Below are 9,963 nucleotides of genomic sequence, written 5' to 3'. Positions count from 1 at the left end.
TTTAAAAGTGTAATATTGGAGGATATGTTTCTGTAATACTTATTGTTCAGTCTAATGTTGTCCATACTTTTCTAATAATAGATTGTTTAAGATAACATTTTTCACTGGGAAATTCTAAATTTTCCCCCTGGGAATTTTATTCCAATTTTATTTGTTTAACGTATAAGTAGTATAACATAGCAAATATTGAAGTATTCAAGCGATAACTTAGGATGATGTCAACATATTCAATAATAGAAATCAAAATACAGAGAGTCACAAAAAATTAGTCCCACCACTATATACAGTAATGTATGTAAGATTATAACATACCTGAACTAATCTTCAGAGTAAATGTTAAAATAGTTTCCACTAACAGCTAAACACGTGCGTGTACTGCACAGTTTAACAAATGCGAGTATACGTGTGTCAATTCCACCAAGGCAATACTGTTAATGCACATCCTAATTTCTCCTTCAGTTCATCGATGTTGAATCGGATTGTTTGATACTCCTTTAAAAATTCCCTATTATTAAAAGTTACATGTCCACAAGTCTGGTGACTGTGGCAACCTTAAGCCTTTCATTCAACAATAAACAGTTCATAAACATTAGCAAGTGGCCTCTCAGACATCAGACAGGTCATCCCATCCTGCTGGAAGACGCAGTGATCACATTCTGTCAACTGTTGAGCAAAGTCATCCAAAATGCTCATGTAGGATATTTGTGGTGTCATAAACTGGACCAGTAACATGTACGGCAAGCACAGCGCATCTCATACTTTTCTGGTCATGTATTAGGTTTAGATTTTTTGAAAAACGAAACTACGCCACATCTGACATGATAAACATAAACAGATCCAATCGACCATCTGCAACAATAGCCAACAACCTGCGACAAAAAGTTAAATGTTATCGCTTGTCCAACTACTTCAGATGTTACATAACTGTGATGCGGTATGGTTTCAACTTCAAACTCTTCAGGACATGTAGTATGTTCTATTCACCTCGACCTGTTGCATGTTGCAGTAGTTTTCTGATGAGACTTTCTAAGAATTACAAAGTATCACTTGGGACCAAACATGTACATGAAGTTAAGGAGTCAACAACAGATCCCATTTGTTAAATATCAATTTCTGTGATTATCGAATTTAATAATTTCCTGATTTTCATTTGCAATTTTTCTTTTTTAATCCGTGAATGTCATGCTGTAATACAGAGTGTCCCACGAAGAAAAGGAAAAACTTTCACGACATGTTCTAATGGTGAAAATAATGAAAAATAAGCACATAAACATAGGTCTGAAAACGTTTTGCTATCGAGTTACAGGTAGTGAAAAATTTCATTCAGATTCTTTCTGTACCTAATAAAAATAATTCTTAATATAGCAGAATAAAGAAAATGCACAAAATGATAAATGGTAACAGAATTGTTATTCTGTTACTCAGTTACAGTAATTTTTTTTAATTCCCTCCTTCACAATGTAGACAATGCTCTACCTACGTAAAATATTTAAGGTGGCTTTCTGTATCATCTCTGGATTTTTTTGTATAAATTCAATTGCCTTTCATATTTTAATGAGTAACTCTCCTTTAGAATTAACTTTTTATCGGTATAATATTGTTTTCATGACCCCAAATGAAGTAATCTAATGGTGTTAAGTCAGTTGATGGTGGTGGCCAATTGATTGGACCACTCTTGTCCAATCCAGTCATCCAAAAGAGCTGGCAAATTATTTTTTAACAAACGAACATCTCCCGTAACATATTCATTGAATATAAACGGTACTAGAATTTATGGTATATAATGGGCATACCAAACATTAATGTGAAATATACGTTTGAAATTAATTTCCACAGTACCATGATTGTCTTCGCTCCATAAATAAATATTTTTGAATTGAAGACTCAGTTTCTCGTAAAAGTGGCATTATTAGTAATTAAAATTGAATTTACCTTATCAGCATTGTATAAAATCCAGTGACAGAAATTTAACCGCTGGAGTAATCTATTGACCACAAATTTTGAACCTTCTGCAGGCGGAATGATAATGGTTGCCTTATCATAGGTTCGCCACACTTTGTTTTTCGACAAGCCAGTACGACATGAAATTCGCCTTGTAGTAGTGCCTGGGCTATGCTGAATGTGCTAATCATCTGATGTTTATAATTAACACAATTATTTACTGGGTGATCAGTAGAAAACAGACACGTTAGAAATGACAGTTTCATTCTTAAATGCTGATATACTGAAGAAAACGTTTCGTATTTGAAATCCGCCATACAGGAAATCTCCCTTGTTATTCCCATTTAGCAGTTTCTGAATTTCCGTCACGTCACAAGATCCATAAAGAAAAATGTTTAACATTTAAACTAAGTACAGTTTCCTTTGTTAGCCAGCTATATTGCTCAACCTGTACAATAGAATTTTTTAAAATATTTCTAATGTAAAACGCATTTCAATTTAGTTTTTTACATAATTATTTTGTTTTACGTTTGTAAATTATTGAATATACACAGTTAAAATATTGTTTTATAAATTTTTGTATTTATTTTAAAATTGTTTACTGCAGTTTGCAGTTTTAAATATTTTGTTAGCCATTACTCAAAACCTTTCCAGACTTATGATTATATGAATGTTTTCATTATTTTCATCACAAATGTCCTGAAAGTTTCTTTATAGGAGACTGTATAAAAGCAACTATAAAAATAAGTATTTAGGTTACATTTTAATTATATTTATAAAACAACAATAATTCCTTTAAACTATTTGCCAGCAATCCAGTCATATTTTCCAGACGACAATCAGTTTGGTTATTTGCAAATAAAATGTTTTATTGTTTTTTTTTTTACAAATTATAAAATGAGAGGCATTATTTATTTATTTTAATTGCCTAGCCCAATTGTTTTTGTATGAATGAATATTATTTTATAGCATGCACACATACACACACACACACACACATATATATATATATACATATCCTCTCAGCAAAATAAGCTAATGAATAATTTAAAAATTTTAGCTTAAGTGCCAAATTTTAAAAATACACTTTTATAATGTATTCAACTTTTTTTGCAACTATATTTTTATAATCAAAGTACTATTAGTTATGAATAAAAACAATGAACAGGTGGATGAAATAATATAATGCACAGTTGCTCATTACTTGCAAATGAAAAGAGATAATCAAATGAAACATGTATGGCATAAAAGTTCATTTTTTTGCTATTAAAACTTACATCTTTGTTTTTCCATGTAGTCACATGTACTGCTACGCATTTGTCCCAAAGGTAAACCGGTTTTCTCATTCCGTCAAAGAAGTACGGTGTGTTTCCTTCATTCAATGTTACTGTTTCCTTTAGTTTATCATCTGTAATGAAATGAATGAATACCCTAAACATCTGTCTAATTCCACAAACAAGTGAAAATCACAGTGTGCCAAATGTGAGTACGGAGGGTATGAAATAGTTTTAAAATTTACTTCACAAAAGCCTTGGTGGTTGCATGCGATGTATTTGACTGAGCATAATAGTGTTTGATAGTTATCTCAGTTTCGTGGATTGTTGAACACAATACATATATCTCTGAAGGTGTTATAATGTTTCTGTGTCGCATAGAATTTATAGTCGAGCCGACCATGAAACCATAATATTGTGGAGGTAATGCATGAAGCATTACCCCACTATATTATCTGCGGTAACCTCTCCCTACCTTCCTCCACCTTGGACACTGGAAGACACTATGTTCTGTAGTATACCACCGTCCGCAATACTGGAAACTTTCAGACGACCATCTCCTCCTGCCGTACAGATAGCTATTAAAGCTATCATGCCCCGATAAAAATCGGGTTAACTCAAACGTGAGTTCCCTGTGCTCATGTCTGAGCCAAGGCCTGATATCTGGTATTAACCTTTTCGTCCACTGTGTCATCTCCTTCCTAGCCATGCTCTTTGTCATCCCTTCTCTTCTTTGCAACCGTTCTTCTGCCAAGAACTTCATAGGGGGAAGCGAGGCAATCACCGGAACTGCCTCTGGAGAGACCGTTCGGTAAGCCCTAGCAACGCGGATTGCCAGTTGGCGCTGCAGCCCCGCAAGCCTCCATATGGCCTCTTTCGTGCAGAAGGCCCTCTTTCACACTGGCACGGCATACAAGGCAACGGACCGAGCCACCGCCACCAGCATGCTTCTCTTTGATGAGCTTGGTCATGAGCCGACCTTGCTCATGAGCCTTGAGACTGCCGACACTGTTCTACCTGCCTTGTTGGCTCTCCGGCTGTCGAGCCAAACCACCAGATATTTGACTCTACTGAATGGCTCGATAACAACCCCCCTTATCTGGGGGGTGATCCTTAATCAGAGATAACGCTAAACTCCTTTTCGGCGTAAACGCGCGCTTCTTCCATATCAAAAACCACTCTTTCACTAGTAAAGCACCCCGATCGTTCCGAAAACGTGTTTTATCAACAAAAACAATGTCTACGCCACCTCCCAAATCCAACGATACCCCACTCGTTATACTCCAAAACAAAAAGTTCCAAACCAATTTAAGCGCAACTTTCCAGTTACCTAAAACAAAAACGCCCAGGATTCACGCACTACTCTGTAAACGAACAAAAAGTACAAAAAAAATTAACCAAAAATAATACGGTAACCCTATAAGGGTTTAAAAAGAAAAAGACCCGGAATCGCAAAACACTTTGTATATGATTCGAAAAATATAAAATTAAAATAAATATACCATTCCCAACATCTAGCATACGTGCCTTACCGATACGATAACATTCCACTCACACAAACAAAGGTTTACAGTGTCCACCGTCTTACAGACAACAACCAGGGTGGTTGTTGTTAGTGGGGTACTAATATTAAAAAAATCCCACGCGCGAACACACACAACATACACATTGATAAAGAGAGGGTGGTACAGTACGACGGAAAGACTAATAGAAAGATACTGCGTGAGAGAGAGTCACTATTTCTATCGAAAAATATCACACACGCGCGCGCGCACACACACACATTGGCAAAGAGAGGGTGGTAGAGTATGACGGAACCGACGAAAAGACTAATAGAGAGATAATGTGTAGGGAGTGAGTCACTATTTCTATCGAAAAATATCACGCACGCGCACACACATTGATAAAGAGAGAGTAGTAAAGTACGACGGAAAGACTAATAGAAAGATAGTGCGTGAGAGTCAATATTTCTATCGAAAAATATCACACACACGCTCGCGCGCCCACACACCCACACACATTGATAAAGAGAGGGCGGTAGAGTATGACGGAAAGACTAATAGAAAGATAGTGCGTGAGAGAGAGTCACTATTTCTACCGAAAAACATCACACACACACGCGCGCGCGCACACACCCACACACATTGTAAAAGAGAGAGTGGTAGAGTACGACGGAACCGTCGAAAGGACTAACAGAGAGATAATGTGTGAGAGAGAGTCACTATTTCTATCGATAAATTACGCGCGCGCGCACACACAGATACACACACATTGATAAGGAGAGAGTGGTAGAGTACAACGGAAAGACTAATAGAAAGATAGTGTGTGTGAGAGAGTCACTTTTCTATCGAAAAATATCAACGCGCACACACACACACACACATTGACAAAGAGTGAGGGGTGGAGAATGACGGAGATGGAAAGAGTAATAGAATGATAGTGTGTGAGAGAGAGTCACTATTTCTATCGGAAAATAACACATAAACGCGCGCGCGCACATACACACAACACACACACACATTTGCACGCAGAGAGCGAGAAAGTTAGACAGAGTGACATTGACAATTGACAGTTTCTGTTCATATCTATTATCACACACACACACACACACACACACATTTGCACGCAGAGAGAGAGAAAGTGTGATAGAGAGACGTTGACAATTGACAATTGTGCGCGCGTGCTCATACACACTCACCTGCACGCAGAGAGAGAGAGAGTTTTTTTCATTTTGAAATTATTTTTATGCCCAAAATCAAGGAAATACAGGTGATTCAGGAGGATAGGGCAAACGTTGGCAACTCATTCTTGAGGCTAAAAAGAAGAAAAAAGTTCACCTAAAGTCCGAAAACGCTTCGTTAGCGAGTTATACAGGATGAAAGATTTCGCTCGAGTTTCAGTTTCTCAGGGTAAATTAAGGCTTTCTGAAATTCTGGGAAGATTAATTAAGTGGCAAATTCAATTGTTTCTTATGGTTTTTGAGCTGGGAAATCGAAAAAAATAACTCCCAGAACTGTATCTCTCTTAGTTTCTAAAACTGAGGTTTTATATTTAGGTATTTTCACCTATATTAATTAACAAATTAATATCTTATTCTGTGTTAGAGAACATAATTTTACCAATTTTTTTTTCTTAATTGAAAAAAATAAATATCGGAATTATTATTGCAAAAAAAATTCTGTTAATTTTCGACTACATCGGCAATTCTGAAGACGTAATTTTTTTTATAAAATAATATTTTAATATGGGTAAAGGCAAAAAAAAAAAATCGTTTTGAAATTAGTTCCTTCTTTTTATTTTAAATTTATTATATTTTAAAGTGTGACTATTTATTGAAAATTACTAAGAAGTTATGTCAGGAGGGATTCATTAGAAAGATTAAACAACTGTAATAACATTGACCAATCAGAAGCACACAAAAGTAATTAACTTGTTTTTCAATTCTTTTGTCTATTGTCTATAGTTGTTTGTTCGGATTAAGAAACGTCATGAGGGAGCGCCTGAGTCTCTAGCGACTACACAACTCCGATATGATTGACCAATCAGAGACACAGAACAGTAATTAACTTGTTTTTGAACGTCATGCGCAGTAAAAGACCGTCGTATCCTTTCAGTTGCGTCGTATACGTTCTCATGTGCGTGTCGTGTGGATCTTTGAACAATCTACTAGAAAAGAAAACCACACAATTTAGGACATTATTTTAAGTGAGGGACATTTATTTTATTGTATGCAACATAGATTTATTATTATTTTTTTAATATATCGGTTTTAAATTAAACATTTCTTTCTTAATTTACAGTTTAATGAAAATTTAACGTGGTTTTTTAAGGCACGTTGTTACAATTTATTTGTTGAACGTTTTTACATGTAATTTTTTTTTAATGATTTTTTAAAATTTAATATCTATTATAGATAAATAATAATGTTACATTTTACAAAATTTGTTTTATTAAAAAAAAAAAAAAAAACAGGCGTGATGTAATCTTTTTTTGAAATGGATACATCAACATGGCAAAATTTTTATAATATTAATTACTGATGAATTTTCTGTAGGAATTAAAATGAATTTTATTCAACAAAATGCTATAAAATGTATTAATATTTTCAATAATTTTATAGGAATTGCCTAATTTTTATATTGCATCTGGATACATTATTTGTATAAATAGTAAATGTAATTTATCTGTACTGAATAGACATGATTTATCTTGCGCTTTGCTACCTTTGTCTACTTTAAATAAGTACAAATACCTTAGTACAATGAATATATCCCAGGAACTGTATTGAATACTTTAATTATTATTGCTGAAACAGGAAATATTTTTTAGAAACTGTATTAAGAGAGTAGTTTGTATTTTTAATTAGGAAAAAAACAATGTGCAGTTTTATATCATATTTAAATTATACTTATTCCTTTTTAGTTTTTTCAGATCATAATAGTGTTATCTCCCCACTAGAACAATCAGAATCTTCTTTCATACAAAATCATTGTACCAAACCTTATTGGACATTCACACATTTTCACATCTATTCTGTTTAATTTCTTTTTCCTGTAATTCTCTAGAAAATTATAGAAATAAAAGCCGATTATCACATCTACAAATATTTTCCATTATTGCATAGGTATTCTTCATTTATTTCTCAAGAGTTCATAATAATAAGAAATTATCTTTTATCTTAATTAAAGATAATTTAAAATTTATTTTTGTTTCCCATATTTCTAAATTTTTCCTGGACGTCAGTTGTAGTTAACTGCATTCATTTCTGGGTCTCTCAATTGTAACCTGAAAAAGAAATCTTTTGTAAAGCTGTTTTATTGTGTAATCAACCATTCCTGTTTTAGATAAATTTATTTTAATTTTTTTCAGCTCACTAATAAATAAAAACAGAATATTCAAATCCAATTAATACTTGTTCTAATCCATTTTCATTTGTTCCATTACCATTTGTAGTGAATTGCCAACCGGCACTCAAATTTCTGAATACTGTAATACAATCAAAAAAGTTTAATCGTACTTTTTAATTATTTTCAAGCAGGTGCAAATTTTTTATTTATTCTGATTATACAGATGACTAGGTAGAAAAATAAGGGCATAATTTTTTAAATTACTCATGTTTCTTCTAAATGAATTTTAGTCTACGCTTTAATATATTTTTTATGTAATTCTTAACTTTTCTAGCTTAGGTACTTTGGTGGTTAAGGTATGCTTTGATATTCTATACCGCCCTTGTCACTACATTCATATCAAAAAGTTAGCCAATTATTTCAAATAATTTCTTCATTGAAATCATTTACAATTTTTTACTCTGCTTTTTCTTTCAGTTACAATTATTTTACTGAATTTATGTATAGCCGTTTGTAAAATTTCATACAGGAAGAAAAATACAATCCCAGTTTATATTCATACGTTTAAGAAAATAGTCAAATGACCATATACTGTAAAGGTTCCATTTATTTTCATAATAACAAGTAGTACACTGTAATTTTGTTCTTTATGTGAATTCTCTATTTTTTAATGTAATGCAAATAATAAATTTTTTCAAAAATATGAATAAGCATTAGTTTCCTAAACTTTTAATTAAATATTTAAATTTAACCTCTTTGGAGAGAGATAAATCTTTTTACTATGTATATTTCATATACAAATTATGTTTACACGGTTTTGTTGGCTCATATACAGTAATTTGAATAATACACATAAAATAATTAGGTAGCTTGTAATTGCATGTACTTGTTATGTAGCTAGTAATTTCATGTGGCTTGTAATTGCATGTTCTTTTTATGTAGCTTAGAAATATAACTGTTTTATCATAAAAAATGTTTTACTAACATTGACTAACATTAATTACACTAATTTAAGTTTAGTTGATGGGTATTTTATGTATATCATTCATTCTGCTGTATTTGAGTCTAATATCTAAATTTAAATATAATATAATTTGATTTTCAAGTATTAAATTAGAACTGTATCTTCAAAGAGGTTAAATTATAATATAATTGATTTTAAGGAAAAGGGTATATAACCACTTAAGACTGTTTACACAACTTTACCATTTTTTTAAAAATAAATAGAAATTTGTGATTTGTTAATTCATAGTATTGGCTTTTTTCAATCGTATTAGATCTGTTTATGTAAAACAGTCTAATTCGCCTTTATTTTTATAATTATATGAAATAATTTCTTAAATAAATAATCATATTTAACAACAAAATTAAATCGAAAATGTCCCTTTTATTATCTATATATAAACAAATTTAAGAATACAACACATCATCAGATTTTTTTTAGCTTTCATTTAAAAACATCTTCTCCCTTGTCCTAAGTATTCTAAAAGCATCTAACATTACATAAATCTATTTTTGACACAGTCATGCAGTATTTGCCCAGAAACATCTTCTGCCCAGAAACATCAAGGAACTATTACAGTATGTCGGTCAGGAATCATTTTAATTCCATTTAAAAGGCCCATCACAATACACCTTTGATAACTTTTACAGGAATATTAAACCTAAAAATACACTACATTAAACCTTTTGTATGAGCAAACTAAATATATAAACTCCCTGGTTTTAGTCTTCCAGAGTATATGCCATATCTTGCCTGGTGGTTATCCACTGAAATTATTAGTTTATTTTTCTATAAATGTATATTTTTTATAAACCATTTTTCCAAACCGTGTAAAACTGAAATCGAGCTCATTCTCTTTCTTATACGGGATTAGAATTTGTAATTTAATTTGTACCTG

This window comes from Lycorma delicatula, chromosome 7 (genome assembly GCF_047948215.1).
Source record: "Lycorma delicatula isolate Av1 chromosome 7, ASM4794821v1, whole genome shotgun sequence".
NCBI classification, from domain to species: Eukaryota; Metazoa; Arthropoda; class Insecta; order Hemiptera; family Fulgoridae; genus Lycorma; species Lycorma delicatula.
This window is presented reverse-complemented; position numbering follows the sequence as displayed.